Source organism: Ovis aries, chromosome 15 (genome assembly GCF_016772045.2).
Source record: "Ovis aries strain OAR_USU_Benz2616 breed Rambouillet chromosome 15, ARS-UI_Ramb_v3.0, whole genome shotgun sequence".
Lineage (NCBI taxonomy): Eukaryota > Metazoa > Chordata > Mammalia > Artiodactyla > Bovidae > Ovis > Ovis aries.
The window spans coordinates 68856560-68884496 of NC_056068.1; positions in this window are offsets into that span (position 1 = coordinate 68856560).

Below are 27937 nucleotides of genomic sequence, written 5' to 3' on the forward strand. Positions count from 1 at the left end.
ATGGCCCCATGAGTTGTAGTCTGCCAGGCTCCTCTGTCCATGGATTCTCTACACAAGAATACTGGAGTGGGTAGTCATTCTCTTCTCCACAGGATCTTCCTGACCCAGGGATTGAACCTGGGCCTCCTGGATTGGAGGCAGAGTCTTTACTATCTGAGCCATGAGGGAAGCCTAAAGAACTACAAATAGTTGGTGTTTTAATGTATCCAGCAATAATGTTATTGGGACCATTGTTTCTGATTTGGAGTAGGTAATTCTAAGAAGTTGGAGATAGAAAATAGAGAGTATGTGTGATATATAAATAGGATGGAGAGAGAGAGAGAGAGAGAGAGAGAATGTTGAATAAAAGAAGATCCTGAAAAATGGAAGGCCAAGAGAACTTTGCAATATATTCAAGGATATAAAGATTTCCATGACATGCTGTTTCTTGGAGACAAATCAATCAACTCCATGACATAGGCAAAACACTCTTTGATGTAAATCATAGCAAGATCCTCTATGACCCACCTCCCAGAGTAATGGAAATAAAAGCAAAAACAAACAAATGGGACCTAATTAAACTTAAAAGCTTTTGCACAAGGGAGGAAACTATAAGCAAGGTGAAAAGATACCCTTCAGAATGGGAGAAAATAATAGCAAATGAAGCAACTGACAAAGAATTAATCTCAAAAATATATAAGCAACCCCTGCAGCTCAATTCCAGAAAAATAGGCGACCCAATTAAAAAATGGGCTAAAGAACTAAACAGACATTTCTCCGAAGAAGACATACAGATGTCTTCTGTATGTAAGACAAAGACAGACATACATAACAAACACAAGAAAAGTTGCTCAACATCACTCATTATCAGAGAAATGCAAATAAAAACCACAATGAGGTTCTATCTCACGGCCGTCACAATGGCTGCTATCAAAAAGTACAAACTATAAATGCTGGAGAGGGAGCAGAGAAAAAGGAACCCTCTTATACTGTTGGTGGAATGCAAACTAGTGCAATCACTATGGAAAACGGAGTGAAGATTCCTTAAAAACTGGAAATAGAACTGCCATCTGACCCAGCAATCTTACTGCTGGGCATACACACCAAGGAAACCAGAACTGAAAGAGACACGTGTACCCCAAGGTTCACCACAGCACTGTTTATCATAGCCAGGGCATGGAAGCAACCTAGTTGTCCATCGGCAGACAAATGGATAAGAAAGCTGTGGTACATATACACATGGAATATTACTCAGCCATTAAAAAGAATGCATTTCAATCAGTTCTAATGAGTTGGATGAAACTGAGGCCTATTATACAGAGCGAGGTAAGTCAGAAAGAAAAACACCAATACAGTATATTAATGCATATATATGCAGTTTAGAAAGATGGTAACAATGACCCTATGTGCAAGACAGAAAAAGAGACACAGATGCAAATTACAGATTTTGGACTCTGTGGGAGAAGGCAAGGGTGAGATGATTTGAGAGAATAGCATTAAGACATGTATATTTTCATTTGTGAAATAGATCACTAGTCCAGGTTCAATGCATGAGACAGGGTGCTCAGGGCTGGTGCACTGGATGACCCTGAGGGAGGGAATGGGGAGGGAGGTGGGAGTGTGGTTCAGGATGGGGAACATATGTATACCCATGGCTGAGTCATGTGAATGTATGGCAAAACCCACCACAATATTGTAAAGTAATTAGCCTCCAATTAAAATAAATAAAAATAAATTTGGTTCTTATTAAATATCTGCAGAAAAACAATTGTCTTAAGAAACAAATGTTGGAATCTTACAAAAACAAAGGAGATTGCTGGGTCATAAGGTAGTTCTCAGCCGTTAAAATGAATTCATTTGAATCAGTTCTAACACATGGAATTTAGACAATGACATTCTAACATGTATACTATCATTTGAATTGAATCGCATTTCCATCAATAGTGTACAGAAAGAAAAGAATAGCATTTCTCTGCAATAGGAAGCTGATTTCACTAGTACATAAAGACTTAACAGTTGCACCATTCATGCTTGCAAAATACTGACCAGTAATGTGTGAGCAAGCATGTGACATTTGTGTGATTGTAACATCTGAATAGGCACTTATTGTTATGTGGAGTCAATGAACTTTTAAATGAGTAGTCCCAAGTGGCACTAGTGGTAAAGAATCTGCTTGCCTCTGTAGGAGATGCAGTTGACATGGTTTAGATACCTGAGTCAGGAAGATCCCTGGAGTAGGAAATGACAATTTGCTCCTATGTTCTTGCCTGGAAAATTCCATGGGCAGAGGAGCTCGAGAGAGTTGGACACGACTGAGCTCCAAAAGCTAACTTAACTGTGCAACAATAGTTTAAACCAACTCTTCTTTTCATTGCAGATTAGTTAGTTTCAAGTAACAGTATTCTTTCTCTTGGAACTGATTTCCTGAAGGAAAATCAGGATTACTGTGATCTTAACATCGAGGATGTTTCTAGAAATGTGGTCAACATCAGAAAACTCTATTTAAGAATTAGTGTTCACTTTCAGTGATGATTAGGCAGTAATGATTGACTTCATTTTGAAGGCAAACTCGATTTGATTAAATTGACAAGAAGAACTACTGCAAGAGTAGCTTTGGTTACTGTATCATTTTAACAACTTTTATTCCCCTTTTCTACTTTTCTAAGAAAATGAGTTCTTTCTTTACCAATGAAGACTTGTTCTCATCCATAATATTACCTTTGTCTCCAAAATAGTCTGTGACTTTTAGAGCATGACAGCTTCATCAAAGTTTCTTATATTGTATTTTTTTTCCCCCTTGATTTCAAGAGCAGGAGATTCTTACTAACTTCTAATTGGAATTGAAGCTCTATGCTACCAAACTCTTATCTGACAAAATGGACACTGGGATCCCACTGGCATTAGAAACCTGTCCTTAATTTTTTTTCTTTCCTTGCTAGATCCAGATACTAGAATTAGATGCCTTATTTTTTTGAAAATAAAGAAAAAATACTAAAATATGAATTCAGGAACAGATGTGAGAGGGAATGAGGTACTTCATAACATGATTGATCTATTGCAAAGCTTTTTACATTTGAGTGTAAATGTTCAAGTCTTTTCCCAACAGAACAAAGCTGGACCCTGTGGGGATTCAAACACAGTAAGCCAGTCTAGCTTTTCTTTTCTTCTGTGCGTCCTGAGATCTTTGCTCTAAGCACCTTCTTGTCAGGGTCCAGATTCCCTTCTTCTTCATGGCAACTTTCAAAAGGATAGTTCAGTAAAGAGTTAATTAATAGATCTGAATTGCCCCAAATTCTACAGATTCTAAAAGTCTTCTGGACTAGACATTGACTAACTCCAGGGAGATAACTTCTGAGCTCTTGAGATATACTGATTGTTAAGAGGATCTCTGTATACTCAAGTGTTTGAGTCATGGCAGAAAAATTATACTAATAATGTGATTGCTGGTTAATGCCTGTTTTTGTTCACTTGGAGTTCTAGGCCAGTTATCTTAGTTTGACTCTGGAGACCTGGAAGTTAAATATCAAATATAAAATACACAGACATTCCATGTAATTCAATTTGGAAAGGACAATTTAAGACTTACGCCTGCTTTGTCTTGGTTTTGCTTAACTCATCTTTTTTTCCATTGCTGATTTTAATCAGTATTGACTTGTTGTTATAAACCATAGCCTCAAGCATAACAGCTTTTGTGAGTTCTTTGAGTCTTTCAGAAAATCATCAAGCCCTGAAGGTGGTCTTGAGGACCTCCAATGATGATATTATTTCTAAAGGAAAGATCTTGGTCATGGACCCCACAGTTCACTCCTGAGGGTTTCCCTAATCTCTGAAGCTCACAGAAGAACAGAGTTGGATTTCAACCTTCTTTTCAATGCTTGAACTCCTTAATTGGGCTACCTCCTTCTCTAGATGGCTACATACCAAGGGTAAGGATACAGAGGAAACAAACCAAAAGATACAGAAATGCCATTTTATGCCCTCTTCTAAAGGCAAGGTTTACCTATGGGTTTTATGTTAATATATATAACGAAAGATTCTCAAAGAAGTGTTCCTATAATAAAAAACATGTGCCCCAACATGCCTTCCTTTTCCAATCTATAAAAGGGGTTAGTAATTTTTTTTTCAAATCATGAAATGCTATTCTATGTTCAAATTGCATCAAGAACATTGAAGTTGAGTCAATACAACCTATCATAATCTCTTTCTTTGCTCCCAAATTTGCTCTAAATAGGTAACTACATACATAATAAAAATTAAGCAGGTAATAACTTACAAAGTTTTGTAACATGGGTTCCTAGCTTGGTGACCCTAAGCCACTTTAGTTTTGTCCAGCTTTTTGCAACCCTATGAACCATAGCCCATCAGGCTTCTTTGTCCATGGGATTCTCCAGACAAGAATACTGAAGTGGGTTGCCATGCCCTCCTCCAAGGGATCTTCCCCACCCAGGATTCAAACCCAAATCTCTTAAGTCTCCTGCACTGGCAGTCAAGTTCTGTACCACTATTGCCACCTGGGAAGCCCTCTGGATTGGTATTTGTGCCCTAAAATAGGGCTCCAATCAGTCAATTAATAATAATAAAAAGGATTTTTTAAATTACTGAACATATATAGAAATAGCAATAAAATTATGGTTAATAGTTCTTGCTACAATTTCCTTACCATTAGCACTAAAGTTTTATTTTTGAGTAGAGAGTGGGCTATACTTATCATCCTTTTAAAGCCATACCCAAGGACATAGCAGTGTCATTCACTATGGCCAAAAAAGTGAAAACAATCCAAATGTCAATCAACAAATAAATGGAAAAAAATAATTGTGGTATATATACACAATAGAATATTATTTCACAGTACTGAAGAATGGAGTATTGTTGTATGCTACAGTGTGAATGAACCTCAATAATATGATTCTTATTAAAAGGAGTCAGACAGAGAAGGTCATATATTGTATGACTTCTTTGTATTGAGTTGTCCAAAACGATCATTCATTTCCATAAGATGCTATGGAAAGCTAACCCAATACATGAACTATCCAGAACAGGTAAATCCATAGACACAGAAAAGAGATCAATAGTTGCAACGGGCTGGAGAACTGGGAGAATGTGGAGTAACTGCTTCATTACTGTGGGGTTTCATTTTGCAGGGATTAAAACATTTTTTAATTAAACATAGGTTTTATTTGCACGACATTGTGAATGCACTAAATGTCACTGAATTGTGTACATTAAAATGCTTAATTTTTGTTATGTGCATTTTGCATCAGTTTTTAAAATGAAGACCAAGAGGAAGAAAAAGAAAGCACACTCACATAAGATATTTCTTTTTCAAGGTGCCTGATTCTCAAAAAACAGATAACTTAAAACAGCAAGAAAAACAGTGTTTTACGTTTCCTTTTCTTCAACTGGGAGAATTACAAATCTGAGTCTTTTACCCAGGAAGATTGAGCATATCTTGATCCTCACAATGGATCCCATAAATTTAAAAAAAAAAAAAAAAAAGCAACTCTATTCTAACAAATCCAGGTGTTTTAAAATTACTTATCAAATGTTCTTCAGTTTCATGTCATATGGACCATGACCTCCTATCTCTAATTCTATTTCACCTATTATTTTCTGGAAAACTCAAATTGTTATTTTTTTAAAAAAAAAAGTTTTTAATTTTTATTTTTACTTTATTTTACTTTACAATACTGTATTGGTTTTCCCATACATTGACATGAATCCACCACGGGTGTACATGCATTCCCAAACATGAACCTCCTTCCCACCTCCCTCCCCATAACATCTCTCTGGGTCATCCCCGTGCACCAGCCCCAAGCATGCTGTATCCTGCATCGGACATAGACTGGCAATTCGTTTCTTATGTGATAGTATACATGTTTCAACGCCATTCTCCCAAATCATCCCACCCTCTCCCGCTCCCTCTGAGTCCAAAATTAATAATCATTATATATCAATGAAATTATTTACTAGATATTAAATAAATGTCCTATGAGCTGGTTCTGAAATAGTTAACGAAACAGAGGTCATGCTCTTCCAGTTTTCATGTTACAAGAGAGGAACCAGAAAATAAACAACATAGAAGTAAATCAGTTATTTTCAGAAAATGATCTGTGTTATGAAGGTATTAAAACTTGATAATAGGAGAGAGAATGTGTGGCAGGAAACATTAACTAGGGGGTGTAGCCAAGTTTCTCTGTGGGGATCATATCTGAACAGTGATTCAGATAGCTCAAAGAATCATATATCTAGGCTCAAAGATCCAGGGGAAGAGCATTTCTAAGTGTTGTGATTCAAGAATGAACTTTGATGCCATTCTCCCAAATCAGGATGACCCAGAGAGGTGGTATGGGGAGGGAGGTGGGAGGGGGGTTCAGGATTGGGAACACGTGTATACCCATGGCAGATTCATGTTGATGTATGGCAAAACCAATACAATATTGCAAAGTAAAATAAAAAATAAGACAATAACCACAACAACAACAACAAAAGAATGAACTTTGAAAATCTCAGGAATAAAAACGGGGCCAGAATCACTTGAAGTTAATGAAAGAAAAAATACTATAGAAGACAAGGAGAGAGAGTAAAAGGAGCCCAGTCTTACAGGACAGGGTTAGAAGAGTTGAACTAAAGCTGAAGTGGCGACTGGAAATTCTTTTCATGGAAATTGGGGATAGGGCTGGGAAATAATCACTAAACCTCACTCTCGAGAGTCCCTTGGATTGCAAATAGATCAAACTAGTCAAGTCATCTTAAAGGAAATCAACCCTGAATACTCATTGGAAGGACTGATGCTGAAGCTGAAGCTACAATACTTTGTCCACCTGATGCGAACAGCCAATTCACTGGGAAAGATCCTGATACTGGGAAAGATTGGAGGCAGAAAAAAAAGAGGGTGATAGAGGATGAGATGGTTGGATGGCATCACTGATTCAATGGACAAAAACTTGGGCAAACTATGAGATATGGTGAGGGACAGAGAAGCCTGGCAGGCTACAGTCCATGGCGTCACAAAGATTTGGACATGACTTGGTGACTAACAACAACAAATTCATAAAAATTAGCAACAAACTGCTATCCATTTGTTTCATACCAATTGTGTAAAAAGGAATACGATTATCTACAAATGAATACAGATATTTTTATGTGAAAACAGAAAAAATGTTCTTGAAGAATACAATCAAACTCATACTAATACCTCCGTCTGAAAATGTGAAGAGGTAAGCTTTGGCAAAAAGATATTAGTTTTATTGCACACCATTTTATTTTTTAGTAAAAAAATAGGTGAGAAACTAATCTACTAAAATATTATTAATATTGCTTCTTGAGGATAAAATTTGAATAAGTTTTCTTGTTTGCATTTTCCAAATTTTAATAAAAATGACATCTTATTCAACTTATCAGTTTAGATTTTGTCAGGAAAATGGAAAATTAAATTTCAGACAGGAAGAAGCTTAATTCAGGGTTTCATGGCTTACACTTTCACAGGTTCTTTGGAGATGCTGGGGAGCATATGTCTGGTAAACCCATTGATCTATGGAAATCTTGCAGTTGTAGAAATCATATGAAATCATTTCTCACATCACTAAAGTAAGTGAACCATGGGAGAATTTTCCAGATCCTCTGGAAAACCAGGCATCAGCCATTTACAGCGTCACCTACCAGACAATGACAGAGTAGCTACAGTGGTTTCTATTTCATCACTATTGTCCAGATCTCACAGGAGATTGTCTCCCTGACAGAACCTACAACTGACCTCTATTAGCAAGAGATTTTGGGAAACGTAGTTTCCAGACTTCTATTCCCCACAAAACAGGAAGAAAAACAGAGGAGGAATTTTCATGTCCAAACACAAGCCACCGAGTACAAAAAATAAAAACAAACCAAAACAAAAGAATGAAACAGTAACCATCATGAGATACCATCCTTCTGATTTTTACAGAGAGAAAAGAGTAAAAGCACATATACAGTGCCTTCAGAAAAGAGTTTGAGGCCACTTTAAAGCATGTGTTTCAGCTGGAATGAACAAAATTCTGATATTATATATTCTGATTATGATTCATAAAAACCAAAATCCTGGAGAAATGTATACATGGATGCTAAGAATAATAACATCTGAATTTATTGATTATTTATCATGTTGTAGGCACCTGAATGTCATTTTCACTAATCCTCAGGCAACCCTATAAGAGGGATGTTATTACGCTCATTTCTTAGATGAGAAATGAGTTAAAAAATGAATATGATACTTGCTCCAAAAACCTGTCTAGCCAAAGGAAATATTGAAATGAGACTTCAGTTCAGTCTGATTCCTAATCAAACTCTCACATCCACTCCACTAAACCAAAATGCTACTTGGCTTAAAAGTCTGAGTTTGCAGTATACCATTACAATTGAGAACTAAACTGAAAAACCATCTGATAGTCAACAGATGGTAAACACCAAAATCAGATTGATTATATTCTTTGCAGCCAAAGGTGGAGAAGCTCTATAGAGTCAGCAAAAACAAGACCAGGAGCTGACTGTGGTTCAGATCATGAATTCCTTATTGCAAAATTCAGACTTAAATTGAAGAAAGTGGAGAAAACCGCTAGATCATTCAGGTATGACCTAAATCAAATCCCTTATGATTATACAGTGGAAGTGGCAAATAGATTTAAGGGACTAGATCTGATAGACAGAGAGCCTGATGAACTATAACGGAGGTTCGTGACATTGTACAGGAGACAGGGAAAATCTCCAAGAAAAATAAATGTAAAAAAAGCAAAATGACTGTCTGAGGAGGGCATACAAATAGCTTTGAAGCAAAAAATAAAGGAGAAAAGGAAATATAGACCCATCTGAATGCAGAGTTCCAAAGAATACCAAGGAGAGATAAGAAAGCCTGCCTCAGAGATCAGTGCAAAGAAATACAGGAAAACAATAGAATGGGAAAGACTAGAGATGTCTTCAAGAAAATTAGAGATACCAAGGGAACATTTCATGCAAAGACAGGCTCAATAAATGACCGAAATAGTATAGACCTAACAGAAGCAAAAGATACTTAGAAGAGGTGGCAAGAATATACAGAAGAACTGTACAAAAAAGATCTTCACGACCCAGATAATCACGATGGTGTGATCACTCACCTAGAGCTAGACGTCCCAAAATGTGAAGTCAAGTGGCCCTCAGGAAGCATCGCTATGAACAAAGTTGGTGGAGGTGATGGACTTCCAGTTGAGCTATTTCAAATCCTAGAAATGATGCTGTGAAAGTGCTGTACTCAATATGCCAGCAAACTTGGAAAACTCAGCAGTGGCCACAGGACTGGAAAAGGTCAGTTTTCATTCCAATCCCAAAGAAAGGCAATGCCAAAGAATGCTCCAATTACTGCGCAACTGCACTCATCTCACATGCTAGCAATGTAATACTCAATATTCTCCCAGCTAGGCTTCAACAATACATGAACCATGAACTTCCAGATGTTCAAGCTGGTTTTAGAAAAGGCAGAGGAACCAGAGATGAAACTGCCAACATCTGTTGTATCATCAAAAAAGCAAGAGAGTTCCAGAAAAATATCTACTTCTGCTTTATTGACTACACTAAAGCCTTTGACTGTGTAGTATAGAAAATGAAGTCGCTCAGTCATGTCCAACTCTTTGTGACCCCATGGACTATAGCATACCAGGCTGCTTTGTCCATGGAATTCTCCAGGCAAGAATACTGGAGTGGGTTGCCATTTCCTTCTCCAGGAGATCTTCCCGACCCAAGGATCGAATCTGGTGTATCCTGCATTGTAGGCAGATGCTTTACTGTCTGGGCCACCAGGGAAGTCTGTGTTGACTCTGTAGATCAGTATAAACTGTGGAAAATTCTGAAAAGGATGAGATTACCAGACTGCCTGACTTGCCTCTTGAGAAATATTGATGCAGGTCAGGATTCAACAGTTAGAACTGGACATGGAACAACAGACTGGTTCCAAATAGGAAAAGGAGTATATCAAGGCTGTGTATTGTCACCCTGCTTATTTAACTTATATGCAGAGTACATCATGAGAAATGCTGGGCTGGAAGAAGCGCAAGCTGGAATGAAGATTGCTGACAGAAATATCAGCAACCTTAGATGTGCAGATGACACCAGCCTTATGGCAGAAAGTAAAGAGGAACTAAAAAGCCTCTTGATGAAAGTGAAAAAGAAGAGTGAAAAAGTTGGCTTAAAGATCAACATTCAGAAAATGAAGATCATGGCATCACTTCATGGTCCCATCACTTCATGGCAAATAGATGGGGAAACATTGGAAACTGTCAGACTTTATTTTGGGGGGCTCCAAAATCACTGCAGATGGTGATTGCAGCCATGAAATTAAAAGATGCTTACTCCTTGGAAGGAAAGTTATGATCAACCTAGACAGCATATTGAAAAGCAAAGACAGTACTTTGCCAACAATGGTCCATCTAGTCAAGGCTATGGTTTCTCAAGTAGTCAGGTATGGATGTGATAGTTGGACTGTGAAGAAAGCTGAGAGCCAAAAAATTGATGCTTCTGAACTGTGGTGTTGGAGAAGACTCTTGCGAATCCTTTGGACTGAAAGGAGATCCATCAATCCATTCTAAAGGAGATCAGTCCTGGGTGTTCTTTGGAAGGACTGATGCTAAAGCTGAAACTCCAGTACTTTGGCCACCTCATGCGAAGAGTCGACTCATTGGAAAAGACTCTGATTCTGGGAGGGATTGGGGGCATGAGGAGAAGGGGACGACAGAGGATGAGATGGCTGGATGGAATCACCGACTCAATGGACGTGAGTTTGAGTGAACTCCTGGAGTTGGTGATGGCAGGGAGGCCTGGCGTGCTGTAATTCATGGTGTCACAAAGAGTCGAACATGACTGAGCAACTGAACTGAACTGAACTGAAAAACAAAAACAGCAGAAAATCAAAGAAACAAATGAAAACAAATTTCCATCAGTAGATGAATGGACAGAGAAGAAGTAATACATATATACAATGAAATATCACCCAGCCATAAAAAGAGTGAATTTGAGTCAGTTGTATTGAGGTGGATGAATCTAGAGCCTCTCATATACAGTGAAGTAAGTCAAAAAGAGAAAAACAATCATCATATATTAATACATATTTATATATAGATATAGATATGGAATCTAGGTGCTTCTTTGGCATCTTAGACTGAGAAGAATCTGCAATGCAGGAGACCTGGGTTCAATCCCTGGATCAGGAATATCCCCTGAGAAGGGAATTGCTGTACACTCCAGGATTCTTGGCTGGAGAATTCCATGGACAGAGGAGGAGCCTGTTGGGCTACAGTCACAGAGTCAGACATGACTGAGTAACTAACACTTTCAGTTTCATGGAATCTAGAAAGTTTTGCTGATAAACCTAGTAGAGAATGGGCTTATGGACACAGCAGGGGAAGGTTATGGTGGGATGAATTGAGAAAGCAGCCCTAACATATTTACAATATCATGTGTAAAATTGACAGCTAGTAGGAAGTTGCTATGCAACACAGGGACCCCAGCCTGGTACTCTGTGATGACCTGAGTGGTGGGATTGGGGGAGAGAAGGGAGGCTCAAAAGGAATGGGATAAATAGATAGAATTATGACATACATGATATACATACAAGACACATATATAATTCATATTGTTATAGGCAGAAACCAACACAAGTTGGAAAGCAATTTTCTACCAATTAAATTTTTTTTAAAAGCTGCAAAGCAAGCAGTAGCAGACTGATAGATGGAAATAAACTGGGTGAAACATAGAAATAAACCTTTTAGTCATGGTAGTATAAATAAAACCAATGAAAAACTATTGGAATTGTTTTTGTATATATGTGCCTGCTCAGTTAAGCAGTTGTGTCTACTCCTTGTAGCCCACAAGTCTCCTCTGTCCCTGGTATTTCCCAGGCAAGAATACTGGAGCAGGTTGCCATTTCCTACTCCATGGGATCTTCCCAGGCCAGGGACTAAACCTGTGTCTTTTGCATCTCCTGCATTGGCAGGTGGGTTCTTTACCACTGCACCACCAGGGGAGGCCTTTGTATCTATGTGTATGTGTGTATATGTTAGTCACACTGTCGTGCCCTACTCTTTGTGATGGCATGGACTATAGCCCACCATTCTCTGTCCTTGGAATTATCCAGGCAAGAATACTGGAGGGGTTGACATTTCCTTCTCCAGAGGATCTTCCCGACCCACGGATCGAATCCGGGTCTCCTGAATGGCAGAAAGTCTCTAGCCTTGCAGGCAGGTTCTTTAGCAATTGAGGCATCAGGGAATTATATATGTGTCTTGTATGTATATCATTGCTAAGACTTGCTTTTCCAAGCACTCTCCATTGTCTCATTCAATCGCCACAGGAACTCTGTGTATTAGTTTCATAGGGCTGCTATAACAGAGTACTACAGAGTGGTTTAAAGCAGCAGAATTTTACTTTCACAGTTCTATAGACTACCCTTATGGCAGAAAGTGAAGAGGAACTAAAAAGCCTCTTGATGAAAGTGAAAGAGGAGAGTGAAAAAGTTGGCTTAAAGCTCAACATTCAGGAAACTAAGATCATAGCATCTGGTCCCATCACTTCATGGCAAATAGATGGGGAAACAGTGAAAACAGTGTCAGACTTTTTTTTTTTTTTTTTTTGTGGGCTCCAAAATTACTGCAGATGGTGATTGCAGCCATGAAATTAAAAGATGCTTACTCCTTGAAAGGAAAGTTATGACCAACCTAGATAGCATATTCAAAAGACATTACTTTGCCAACAAAGGTCCATCCAGTCAAGGCTATGGTTTTTCCAGTGGTCATGCATGGATGTGAAAGTTGGACTGTGAAGAAAGCTGAGTGCCAAAGAATTGATGCTTTTGAACTGTGGTGTTGGAGAAGACTCTTGAGAGTCCCTTGGACTGCAAGGAGATCCAATCAGTCCATTCTAAAGGAGATCAGTCCTGGGTGTTCTTTGGAAGGACTGATACTAAAGCTGAAACTCTAATACTTTGGCCACCTCATGCGAAGAGTCGACTCATTGGAAAAGACTCTGATTCTGGGAGGGATTGGGGGCAGGAGGAGAAGGGGACTACAGAGGATGAGATGGCTAGATGGCATCAGCGACTCGATGGACATGAGTTTGGGTGAACTCCAGGAGTTGGTGATGGCAGGGAGGCCTGGTGTGCTGCAATTCATGGGGTTACAAAGAGTCGGACATGACTGAGCGACTGAACTGAATTGATAGACTAAGTCTCAAGTTTTCAGCAGGGTCTTACACCTTTTTGAGGCTATAGAGAAGAATACACTCTTTGCCTCTTAAGCTCTCGTAGTTGCCCTCATTCCTTGGTTCATGGTCCCATCACTGCAATCTCTGCTTCTGTAGTCATACTGCCACTTCCTCTTTTATGTGTATCAAATCTCTCTTTTCCACACTCTTTTTTTTATTTTTTTTTATTTTTTTAATTTTAAAATCCTTAATTCTTACATGCATTCCCAAACATGAACCCCCTCCCACCTCCCTCCCCATAACATCTTTCTGGGTCATCCCCATGCACCAGCCCCAAGCATGCTGCATCCTGCGTCAGACATAGACTGGCGATTCAATTCACATGATAGTATACATGTTAGAATGGCATTCTCCCAAATCATCCCACCCTCTCCCTCTCCCTCTGAGTCCAAAAGTCCGATATACACATCTGTGTCTCTTTCCCTGTCTTGCATACAGGGTCGTCATTGCCATCTTCCTAAATTCCATATATATGTGTTAGTATACTGTATTGGTGTTTTTCTTTCTGGCTTACTTCACTCTGTATAATCGGCTCCAGTTTCATCCATCTCAACAGAACTGATTCCAATGAATTCTTTTTAACGGCTGAGTAATACTCCATTGTGTATATGTACCACAGCTTGCTTATCCATTCATCTGCTGATGGACATCTAGGTTGTTTCCATGTCCTGGCTATTATAAACAGTGCTGCGATGAACATTGGGGTACATGTGTCTCTTTCAATTCTGGTTTCCTCGGTGTGTATGCCCAGAAGTGGCATTGCTGGGTCATAAGGTAGTTCTATTTGCAATTTTGTAAGGAATCTCCACACTGTTCTCCATAGTGGCTGTACTAGTTTGCATTCCCACCAACAGTGTAGGAGGGTTCCCTTTTCTCCACACCCTCTCCAGCATTTATTGCTTGCAGATTTTTGGATCGCAGCCATTCTGACTGGTGTGAAGTGGTACCTCATTGTGGTTTTGATTTGCATTTCTCTAATAATGAGTGATGTTGAGCATCTTTTCATGTGTTTGTTAGCCATCCGTATGTCTTCTTTGGAGAAATGTCTATTTAGTTCTTTGGCCCATTTTTTGATTGGGTCATTTATTTTTCTGGAGTTGAGCTGCAGAAGTTGCTTGTATATTTTTGAGATTAGTTGTTTGTCAGTTGCTTCATTTGCTATTATTTTCTCCCATTCAGAAGGCTGTCTTTTCACCTTGCTTATATTTTCCTTTGTTGTGCAGAAGCTTTTAATTTTAATTAGATCCCATTTGTTTATTTTTGCTTTTATTTCCAGCATTCTGGGAGGTGGATCATAGAGGATCCTGCTATGATTTATGTCTGAGAGTGTTTTGCCTATAAAAGCTATCTATGACAAACCCACAGCAAACATTATCCTCAATGGCGAAAAATTGAAAGCATTTCCCCTAAAGTCAGGAACAAGACAAGGGTGTCCACTTTCACCGCTACTATTCAACATAGTTCTGGAAGTTTTGGCCACAGCAATCAGAGCAGAAAAAGAAATAAAAGGAATCCAAATTGGAAAAGAAGAAGTAAAACTCTCACTGTTTGCAGATGACATGATCCTCTACATGGAAAACCCTAAAGACTCCACCAGAAAATTACTAGAGCTAATCAATGAATATAGTAAAGTTGCAGGATATAAAATCAACACACAGAAATCCCTTGCATTTCTATACAAGAATAATGAGAAAGTAGAAAAAGAAATTAAGGAAACAATTCCATTCACCATTGCAATGAAAAGAATAAAATACTTAGGAATATATCTTCCTAAAGAAACTAAAGACCTATATATAGAAAACTATAAAACACTGATGAAAGAAATCAAAGAGGACACTAATAGATGGAGAAATATACCATGTTCATGGATTGGAAGAATCAATATAGTGAAAATGAGTATACTACCCAAAGCAATTTACAAATTCAATGCAATCCCTATCAAGCTACCAGCCACATTTTTCACAGAACTAGAACAAATAATTTCAAGATTTGTATGGAAATACAAAAAACCTCGAATAGCCAAAAGCAATCTTGAGAAAGAAGAATGGAACTGGAGGAATCAACTTGCCTGACTTCAGGCTCTACTACAAAGCCACAGTCATCAAGACAGTATGGTACTGGCACAAAGACAGACATATAGATCAATGGAACAAAATAGAAAGCCCAGAGATAAATCCACACACATATGGACACCTTATCTTTGACAAAGGAGGCAAGAATATACAATGGAGTAAAGACAATCTCTTTAACAAGTGGTGCTGGGAAAACTGGTCAACCACTTGTAAAAGAATGAAACTAGATCAGTTCCTAACACCGCACACAAAAATAAACTCAAAATGGATTAAAGATCTAAATGTAAGATCAGAAACTATAAAACTCCACACTCTTATATAGACACTAGAAATTAGATCGTGGACATATATATTGAAAGACATCCATTTGAGTTTCTGGAAGGTGGATATCATTTTCACTATTTTATCAAGGATGAAACTGAAGCATTTTGTGGTTGACTTAATAAAACATTTCACAACTCTTCTGTGTCAAAATTGGTTTTAAAGTATACCTTTGTCGAATGTCATGAAATACTTATATTGGTTGTTTCTCCAGAATCTTTATTTCAAAGTAATCAATATTCCAAAGTAGCATATTTTGGGATGATACATTATAAACCCCTAAGCCACAATATAAAATTATTATTTTACTAAACAGAAGAAAGCTTAGAAGGTATTGTTTACCTTATTCACTTGAGTAAATAAGAATTTTAGTATTATTTTGTATGTTTCTTATTTGACTATGTAGCCTCTGAAATTTTACAATCCTGAGTGATTCTTTTCTGGTGTAATCCACCTTTAAGTCTAAGTGCTTATTTCCAAAACACTGATATTCAAAGGAGCCATTCTGGAAGAATGATTCTGTCTTTGTTTAAAAGTCTTTCATCAACAATTTTGATTTAATGGATAGACAAATATATGAACTGGAAAAAAAGCAAAAAGGAAGCAGGGAAAGAAACCCAGGGTTAACAGTGGTCAGAAAATTAATGCTTGCCATGTGATGAGTATATGAAATGAAATCAGCAAAGCCAAACTGAATGATGGGCACAAAAATATTATACTGCATAATGAACAAAGCAAAGCATTCCTCTTGCCACTTTAAAAATATTCCACCTTTCCCCCAGGACTTTAGAATATAAAAAAGCTTCCCAGAGTTGAGAGAAACCTACCCTATTCTTGCCCCTACCCTCTCCTTTCCTAGAAACATGTTTCCATTTACAAATAATATATTAGGTATAATAAATCTCATGCCTCAAACCATGTGTACAAATACAATTATTTCCCCCTATAATAAAACATTGGAGAAAGAAATGCCAACCCACCCCAGTAATCTTGCCTGGAGAATTCCATGGATAGAAGAGCCTGGCAGGCATTGCAGAGTCAGGCATGACTGAGCAACTATCACTCACTCATAATAAAACCTAATTTCTATTTTAAGGCCTAATTCCAACAGGATTTGAAAATTTAGGTTTGACCAATTCAAGAACACAATGATTTGGGAGTTGTTCCTCTTGACTCATCCTGTCTTTCATTCTAAAGCTGGTTTGGGAGCTATTTGATTGCTAGAGCATTAGATAGGAAGATATCTACCTGGCCCTCAGTCAGTGCCACCTCTCCATGCTGAAATAAGTACTGTCTCTTTAATATGCATTTGTCCATCCTCTGAGACAACCTAAGTTCCATCTGCCTTTTAATCACTGATAAACAACTACATCTTTGACCACAGGCCTCTCAGCTCTGGCTCTCTCTCAAGTACAGGTTTTCTTGACCATTCAGATAACACATCAATGGTTTTACACTCCATTGGAGTTCAGGGAATGCTGACATGTCACAGACCCATTGCCTGTGTATCTAATGTGGCCATCCCTCTTTTCCTGCTCCTATACCATGCTGTGAATGCAGGCACTCTGTGAGGCTGGCTATCTTCCTGGTTATCCCTGGTACCCCCTGCTCTTACATCCTCCAAACCCACAGAGAGTTTTTACCATCTCTCTTTTTCTTAAAGTAATTAATTTATTTTAATTGGAGGCTAATAAGGCAGGGCCCAGGGTGCATCCTCCAATTCTTCTTACTCCTCCAGTTAGCCTAGAAAATGCTTATCTAACATGGATCAGACAGTTTTTGATACCTGTTATGAAGGGCAAAAATAAAATGTTCCAAATCCTGTAAGATTTGAGAAAGTGAATTCTAGTGGTTCAAATTTGTGTATCTCAAGTTATTTTTCTGCTAAAAATGATTGTCCTGCCATTACTTTCAAAATTTTACTTAAAAACTCCCATATCTATGGTGATGGTTCCAAAGATACATACATTTGTCAAATTTGTGCATTTGTGCAACATCATCAAATGATGCATTTACACCTCAATAAAATTAATTTTAAAATACAATAAAAACTAAAAATGTAGTTAAAATTAATCTCTATTTGTTATCTTCTCTCAGTAAATTAGTAGAGAATACCTTTACTACTGCCTTATTTGTGGAATGCACTATTTGAGATAAGAGGATGTAAGAGAAAGGAAAATATTCAAATAATATTCTATGTAATCATATTAATAGCAATAATAATAATGAGATGAGAAATAACACTCTTAGGTTCCCACTGTGTGTAAGAAAATAGTTAAGTCGCTCAGTCGTGTCCGACTCTTTGCTACCTCATGGACTATAGCCCACCAGGCTCCTCTGTCCATGGGATTCTCCAGGCAAGAAATCTGGAGTGGGTTGCCATTTCCTTCTCCAGGGGATCTTCCCGACCCAGGGATCGAACCCAGGTCTCCCGTATTAGAGGCAGACGTTTTAACCTCTGAGCCACCAGGGAAGAAAATAGTTTCTATCAAACTTTACTATAAGTCTACCAAATGGGTATATGATTAGTTAGGTTTAGAAGATTAAGAGAAGTATATAAGGTCATTAAGCTTTTTGGTGCTGAGGAGTGATTTAAAAGCAGACAGTCTAGGGACTTCTCAGGCGATCCACTGGTTAAGATTTTGACCTCCAGTGCAGGGGGTGCTGGTTCAATCCCTGATTGGGGAAATAAGATCCTACATGGCTTGTGGCCAAAAAGCCAACACATAATACAAGCAATATTGTAACAAATTCAATAAAGACTTTAAAATAATTCATGTCAAAAATATTTAAGAGAAAATTAAAGCAGTCTAACTTATGAGTCCTCACTCTCAACCACTACCCTATGCAATATTTGAAGCTATTTTTTCTGGTCAAAGCTACAATGATAATGCAAATAATAATAACAATGATAAAAAATATGATGATACTGTCAATTTTTAATGTTGATGCCCTCATTTTTGGTGTCTAAAGTGTATTTTATCCTTATACTGCTCACAGAAGTCTGAAAATCTGATTGTTACTATTTAAATATTAAAAATGAGAAAAGTGAGGCTCAGAGAAGATAAAATAAGATGCCAGAAATCATAAAGCTGAAAAGTATTATGAGTTAGACAGGAATCTAACTTGTAATCTAAACTCTGATGTTAAGGTTTGATTGACATCAGAGTTCACTCAACCACTTTGATTTAATTCTCTCAATAGCTTGTTTTTCTCTATCTTTTTAAAATAAGCACATTATATCTATTGTTACCTTGCTTGAGTCCCCATACTGAGTAATTTAACAATATTCCATTATTGTTATTCATTTGCCATCATTAATAATAAATGTCACTGCTTTTTCCAGAAAAGTACATGCTGTCATCTTGTACAAAGATGGGAACTGAGAAAATAGGGGAAAAAAATAGAACTCACCTCTTTTTGAACTTTGGTTTGTATTCAGCTCTATGTGCATGTTCAGCTATCCATCTCTTTTATTCGTATCTCTATCAATAGAGCTGTTCAACGTGTGTATTACTGAGTGTGTTGTATTAAGATGATACGTGAAGATGGAAGGAGAAGTAAGTAGAGAAAAGTGATCACTTTTATAGCTCCCTTTTGTTCCTTCTTACTACCAGTTGAAGAGTAATGTTTTATAACTACTCCCTGAATCCACAAACGCACATAAACTCACAAGCATTTGTTTACCAGTCTCCCATGGGTTCTTAGCACTTAGTGTGAAAATACATTGCTCTACAAATTCATGAGTCTTAGGGAAAAAGGGAAATGTGAAGCTTATGAAAAAACTGCAATCATGCTATTTAGACCCTTGCAGGGAATCCATGCTGATAGTAAAAGTGTGTTGGTCAGTAATTGAGGGTCATAAAGATGTTAGGTGAACAGGAATCAACAACTGGATCTTTAGGTTGACGTATATATTTGGGACTAAAATTATGAAGCCCCTGAAGGTAGAATAAAGAAAAAAAAGGAAAGCTTGAGAAACCCAAGTTCAGCCCGAGTGATCTTCAGGCAGGCATGAAGCTAGAGGCAGTGGCAAAGCTTCATTTAAAGGTTTTATTTTCAGAGTTATTTTCTTCAATACTGCTTAACACTGTCATTTTAGTAGCCACTGGACTGAGACAAAGATGATTTCAGCAGCTCAGTGTAAACTGAACATGTTTTAGCAACTCCCATGAAAAGTCACTGCATTCTAAATGACATGTAGCCACATACGGCATCAGAGAAGAAAATAATTGCTCTTTAGGAAGAGAAACATGCTCACCCAAGAATTTAGTATTTACATATTATTGGAAAGATCTCTATAGCCTCAAGATTAAGCTTATTTTATCCCTGCAATTGTTTTCTAAAAATTTGTAACCCTGAAAATGTTAGAACAATTTAACTTTGCTTCAAAATGTGAAAGCCTACAGGGATAAGTGGTTTTTCCAAGTGTTGCTATTAGTATAAAAATATGTCAAGTATGTGAAGAACATATGTTCACATGTTTGAATTATTTATTTTGTGAAAGTTTAATATACAGAAAGCAAATTCTATTGCAGAACTCAAGTGAAGTAGTGATTTGAAAAGGTGAATTTATTGATAAATATATAAAATAATTATCTAAAGTAAAGCCTTATTAGAGTTGATATACTTTTTTTTTTTTTTTTACTTTAACAGGCTGTAGCATTTGTAATGAAACTATTAGGACACAGTAGATGTAAAAGTAATCAGGAGAAGTGGTTGGAGGAGTCTGAGAAATAGTGAGAAGTGGTAACTTCCTATTTCCATTACTAAGTCAACCTTTGACTATCCAGTAGGTCCATGGAGCAGCTAGGATATATGGTTGGAAATTTAGGTGAAACAGTATAAGTTCAGTATTTTTGCAACTACCATCCAAACCATCAGATTCAACAGGGCATACTATAGGCCATTGCACAGGTGTATGTCAGCGATAAAAAAATACAGGCAACATGACTCACCTAGGATATGGAACATTAAACTTATGGATCCCTAGAGGCCATGGAGACAACTTTATTGCTGTCTTTCAAGGTTTTCCTTACTTATACTTTTTTTTCAGAATGCGAAAAGATAGTGAAAGTTGACAGTCAATCACAATGGTCTCAGGTCTATGGAAATCCCATATCTCCTTTAAGTCTTTATAAATAATAAAGTAATATGGATAGTTCTCAAATAAAAACAGCATTTCAATAATATGCAAGTGATAGAATAGAAATATATGGCTCCATCAAATTACTATCTGAAATTTAAGTGGTATTATCTTCTCCATGGAATCATCTTGAGTCATCTAATGAAGAAACTATAGCAAATGGCATCTGGTTACCACAGCAACATGTTTTATCTTACATACAGTTAGACAACTGTTTTTCCCTTTTTCATCTCCTTTGCTTTGCTTTAATAGGATAAGAGCCTCTCTAATAAGTGCAGTTTTGCAATTTCACTATCCCGGTTTATCATTTTGCTTCATTATAATGAATACATTTGAAATAGGATATACATACCAATAATGGAATATGTTCATACATAATTACTTGGTGGCATTATGTTTGAAGACATAATGCTGTTGAGAAATACAGTGGTTTCCTGTTTCATGAGGTAATTAATAATGTTGTTTATTTTTCTATAAGTTTTCTCTTTTCTCAGACATAATTCGTTAAGTAAATTAGATGTTAAAATGCATTTGGACTTAACAGATACCAAATAATAAAACATTATCAAGGATTTAATGATACAGAAATAGCTCTAGGAGAAAATAGTACTCTGATGCAAATAGTTGCTATGGTGATAGCTTGAAATCACTGTGTGATTTCTCAAAAAATATATTTGAAGAACATGTGACTTTACTAAGATTAAAAAATCTAGACTACACTAGATTAAAAAAATTATTTTTCCAAATTTTCATATTTGTGTTTCATATCAACCATTTGGATATTGACTTGTGGAAATGTTTACTTACAAATATGAATACCATATCAAAGATACAAATGATTCATGTATTGCTTAGGGGACTGGACTAAATTAACTTCATATTATTACTGAAACCAAGGCTCTATGATATATAAAAATATAATTATATTGACGTAATTACATAATTTAATAAATCAAAAGCCGGAAAGTTAGCAGTGTCAAAATCAAGATTAATCATTAGAGAAATTATAAAACATAGTTAAAAGCTTATCAAAAGATTTAGTGTAAAAAATACAGTAGACACTCAAATTAGTTACATGAGAAATGCTCTAATCATGCCATTTACTAATCGTCATTCCATAATATATTTTGAATCCTTGCAATATGTAAGTTTTTAGTAATATTTCTCTTCACTATATAACATTTAAAGCAGTAGAAGATTTATTATCTAAACCTAATGGATTAGTTATACCTGAGTGGATACAAATCCTAGTGTTAAGAAGCAAGCATTACTTGTAAAGAATAATAATAGACAACGGATGGATTTCAAAATGCAAGGCACTGCTTCCTAAATCAAACAGAACCTGTTGGAAAAGGTCATCTAAGAATACTGCTTTAAATAAAGGAATGATTCATTGACTATGTCAAATGGGTTAAGTTAAAATAAGGCCATGGATGTGTTCTCATATTCTGGCACTTAGAAGGTCCTGTTTATTAGTAATTTTAAAGAATCAACAGATGAAACAAGACTCTACCACCACATGCTTTGACATTTATTTATAAACTAGTCTGTTTTTTTTTTTGTTTGTTTGTTTTCACTAACAGATTGCTCTCAAATAATCTTGAATTACTGGTGATTGGTTCATGTACAGACACACAGTTTAGCTAATTGTTTAACTAATAATTTTATTTGGTTAACATTTTCTTACTCTTTAAAACTTACCTATCACATTCTTGTTGACTAATCATTTGATATTTATTGCAATTCTATAAAGTATCCTAATTTCAATTTTACAGAATGAGATGAAGAAGCAAAACAGTTAAATGTCTGAACCAAGGTAACCAAGGACTCAAACTCAACTCTTTTGATTAGACACTCCACATGTTTTGTTTTTTTTTTTTCTTCACATCATATAGGTTCATATACTATATTTTACAACTTGAACTCTAAAATGGGGAGGAGGTTTGCTTTAAATTTACATATAAAATCCAGTGACCACACAAATTGATCTGAAAGAATTGGTGAACAGGTCTTGCAGGAACCTGGGAAGACACATTTTCTAAGTAAAAGAACTAGCAAATGCAAAAACTTTTGGGAAGCCAAGAAAAATACAGCACTATGAAATAAAATACTCTGGAGTATTTGGAGAATTAAATAGACAGGTAATTGTGGGGGAGGCAGGTTTTGGAGAAGCCCAGAGGCCATGTATTCAAGTTTAATCTAAGTGAGGTGAAAAAACAATAGGGTGTTTTGAGCAGAAATACGTCATCTGACACATTTTAAAAGACTCACTCTGGCTGCTTTGTTCAAGAAATTAAACAAATGATTCAACTGAGTGATGGTAGAGGTTTGAACCTAGATGCTACTGGTGGAGGTTGTGAAAAGGGTCTGGAATCTAAATACGTCATAAAGGTAGAGATGGCAACATTTGTTGATTCATAAAATGTAAGATACATGAGTAAAAGAAGCATCAAGAAAAAGTCCAAGATATCTGGCCTGAGAAAATATAAACATATATTGGCTATTTACTGAGACAAAAAAGAGGCCAGGAGAAGCAGATTGTGATGGAATTGAGGGCAGATTGAGGGCTTAGTTTTAAACATGTTAAGTGTGAAACACAGATTATATATCAAAGTGGACAGTTGAGCGGGCAGCCAGATATATGGATCTGAAGTTCAGGGAACAAGTCAAAATTGGAAAAATAAATTTGGATTTGTCAGCATATTGATGGCATATAAAACTATGAGACTAGATGTAATTGCCAAGGAAATAAATTTTATTAAAAAATGAGAAAAAGTTCAAGAATTCAGCCTTATAGACATTTGGGAGATGATAATGTACAAGCAGAGGATGGAGGAGTCTGAAGTGTTACAATCCATGGGGTCGCAAAGAGTCAGACATGACTTAGCAACTGAACAATAACAGCAGAGAACAAGCAAAGGTTAGTGACAAGGAGATGTCATTAAGAGAGAATCTTGGGTAATGTATTGCCTTGGAAATAGAGTGAAAACTGTTTCATGTGGGGAATGACTGACTACATCAAAAACTAGTGATAGATCAAGGAGGGAAAGAGCTGACAACTGACCATTGGACTGATCTTCACAGCCATCACTAGAGACCTAGAAAACAGCAGTTTGGTTGGAGAGTGGGGATTAAAATCTGACTGAGTGGCTTTAAAAGAGTGAGAGGACAGAAATTTTGAGACAACATATGTAGACAATGTTTCTGAGTTTTTCTCTAAAAGGAAGGAGATAAATGGAATTGATGGTGATGATAGAAGTAAAAAAAAAATTAAGAGGATTTATAGATATGATAATACAGTTGACTGTATTTGTATGGCCATCAGAAAGTACATTGAGTGAGAAAATTGATGATGCAGAACAGAGAGAGGAATTAGTAATGCAACACTTTCTCCCATAAGGGTTTCACTATGATCCAACTTTTCCAAATTACTACTCATAGTTTCCAAATATACAGCTTTTTTCACATTTTCACATTTCTTTTTCACAAGGCATTTCTCCCATTTATTTTTGCTCACCTGGTAAACCCATATCCATCTTTCAAGACTGAAGAAAATGGCAACCCGCTCCAGTACTCTTGCCTGGAAAATCCCATGGACTGAGGAGCCTGTAGGCTATAGTCCAAAGGGTCACAGAGTCAGACACGACTGAGCGACTTCACTTCACTTCACTAAAAAACATACTCTTGTTTCTGTGAGTCAAGGGTATCTTCAATATGTTCAATAATTCTCTCTTGTGTATACCTGCCAAAAGTACTTAAAACACTTTATTGCATTGTTTAAGTATTTGTCTCCCTCTCTCAGACATATAAGCTCTTGAGAGAGAATCTTAGCCCTCTGAGTTTACTCCCTGATCCAGCAACTAACATTTAAGCATAATATTTATAGAATAAATATACTTTGATTAGATGAATTGAGATATGAAACTATGCATTGATTATAGATAAAATTCTCAAACCTCATAAACCTATAATCATGATAAATAAATATTTAGCCACTAAATTGTTACAAGATAGAGACATCTTTTGGTATAATAGAGGTAAGTTTTTAGTTACATATATTTAAACAAGACATACAAATTTAATGTCTGTGTGATTTTATCAGTACACAGATACCAAATAAATTTGTACCATTTACTGGTATTTCAAGTCCAAGTTTACCTTAGCTTCCTATTTATGCTTTTCTAATCCATCCTTAGACTACAGTGATCTTTTTCTCCTCTAAACTTGGCAAGTACTTATTGTCTGTATTACTCACTTGACAATTAGTCATGTACTGCCCTGTGATCTTTCTTATAATGTTATATTAAATAAATTGAATTAGCTGTTTCATTTAGCATTTTGCATGGTTGTTCTATGTACCCTAAACCAATTACGGTATCATAGAGAATTTAAATTTGCAAATCCTGTTAGCATATACTTATTGAATGCCTAGGCTGTGCCAAGAACCCCTCCAGGTATTGAGATAAATGTTATTAAAACAAACAAACAAGCTTTTCTAAGAGTTACATCCAACAGGGGAAATGAATGCAATAATTCATTAATATATATATAGCAAATACTAAGAAAATCGAGGGAGCTCATCCAAGGAAACCTCACAGAAAAGGTGGGATATGATTTTTGTCTTAAAGGGCAAAAAAATTTTTTTTTTCCAGTTGAAGAATGGAAAAAGAACCATTCTTGGCCAAGAGAACGGAATATACATTTGTGGATATTTGAATAACTAGAAATATATTAATATGACTATAGCAATGTAACATTAAGCTGATTTTGTTTTAACTCTCCATTTAAATTAGGTTCAATTTATCAGTCCTCTACCACCACCACTCCCCTACCTTCACTGTGACACACACACAAAACAGAAAAATGCAGAGTTAGTTGAACTAGTTTGAGAGAAATACTTTACCTGTTATGTAATTCCTGAAAGACTTTCTCTCACTCATCAGCTAAAATCATCTTACTAGCATATTAAAAATCTGATATTAAAGGATTTAACTAATATATGTCTCCTTAGTCTTGAGAAGAGAGCACCTATTCTTAGCTGGAGTAAAGAAAAAATAATATATGAAATAGAAGAAAAGAATCAGAAAACCCCACTCTATTTTCCGACCTAGGCAATTGAAAATAAACAGAATAGATAGAAGTTGTCAAAATTTAACTGTTGATTTCTTCTCTCTGAGTATCTATTTGGAGGATACGGTTAATTACACTGACTAGTTAAGCACTTTCAGGCAAGACATGGTAGAAGTTAATTATAAGGGTTTGAGGATAGAGGCGGTTAGCTTATGTGACTTAGGAATGAATTATGAGACCACTAGACTGCACAGCTAACTTGGCCAGGATCTGGAAGCCTGGAGACCCTCAATTGTCCAGATGACATAGGCGGAGTGAGCTAGTGAGACCCAACTAGCCAAGAGAAATTAGATGACAAGTCAGCCCAGCCAACAGGACAGGGAACACAGAGGTGGACATGGGATCAAGCTTCAGAGAGCCCCAGGATATGAAGGCACTATGCCAAGAGTGCTGACTCTTCAATGATTGAGAGAAAATACAAGCCTTTTCCTCCATGCACTTCACAGACAATACCCTCTAACTGGGGAAGGGAACTGGATGTGTGACTCTGATTGAGGCTGAAAATGTGTATCACAAAGACTGAAGACTCTTGAGTTCAGACAAAGGTTTAAATAGGATTAGGTGTGAGGCTGGATTCTGTAGCTGGTTTTCTTGCTAATCAAACTGTTGAAACTTGGTGGAAAGATAAAATTAATATTTATATATGTATACACAAACACACACATATCTGTTTAACTTATAGTGGAAATTAATGTATCCTCTTACTCTAATTGGAATCTGCACTCTTAGATCATTTAAATTCAAGGGTTGAATAGAGCCTGAGAAAGCAAAGTAGTGACTACAGAGCAACACTTTATTAAATGATGAAAAGGAAGAAATAGGATAACTTAAAGGGGAAAGAAGACAAAGGACAATATTAGTTGTCTGCTCCTTTGACTGTTTATTTGGGAGGCTGAGAATATTTGTAGATTGAAAGGAAAATAGTGAAGAGAGACTGGTAATATAAGAGAATCACTTGAAAATTTTACCAGAACATAGTAGCTAATACCTAACATTTGTTGAGTGGTTACTAAATGCCAGGAAGTGAAGAGTTTACATATAGTAACTCATGCAACTGCAGCCATGAAATTAAAAGACGCTTACTCCTTGGAAGAAAAGTTATGACCAACCTAGATAGCATATTCAAAAGCAGAGACATTACTTTGCCGACTAAGGTCCGTCTAGTCAAGGCTATGGTTTTTCTGTGGTCATGTATGGATGTGAGAGTTGGACTGTGAAGAAGCCTGAGCACCAAAGAATTGATGCTTTTGAACTGTGGTGTTGGAGAAGACTCTTGAGAGTCCCTTGGACTGCAAGGAGATCCAACCAGTCCATTCTGAAGGAGATCAACCCTGGGATTTCTTTGGAAGGAATGATGCTGAAGCTGAAACTCCAGTACTTTGGCCACCTCATGCGAAGAGTTGACTCATTGGAAAAGACTCTGATGCTGGGAGGGATTGGGGGCAGGAGGAGAAGGGGATGACAGAGGATCACATGGCTGGATGGCATCACAGACCGATGGACGTGAGTCTGAGTGAACTCCGGGGGTTGGTGATGGACAGGGAGGCCTGGCGTGCTTCGATTCATGGGGTCGCAAAGGGTCGGACACGACTGAGCGACTGAACTGAACTGATCTCATGTAACCTTTACATCATCACAATCAGAGATTGAGGTGGCACCCACAATACCTACATTTTACAGAACAGAAAACTACTGAGGTACAAAGAGAAAAAGGATGGAAAGATTGGACATTTCTGACATAATTTTTATTATCACTCCTAAAACACAGCCAGTTCTGGCACAATATATATATCCCTACTATATGACCAATTGATAGTTTCATGTGTCATGGGCACGTGGGAACAATACTGACCAGCAGAGGTTGATCCCTGATGGCAATTTCCCAGCTGTTCTATGACATCATTACTGTGGATATAATACTGGGCTTTGATGTATTAAGAAATTTTATGTTATTACATTAAGTGGGATTGCTGTGGGTTGAGTTCTCTTGGAAATAAGAATGTCAGATGTTTATTAGATTGTGTCCTTAGGA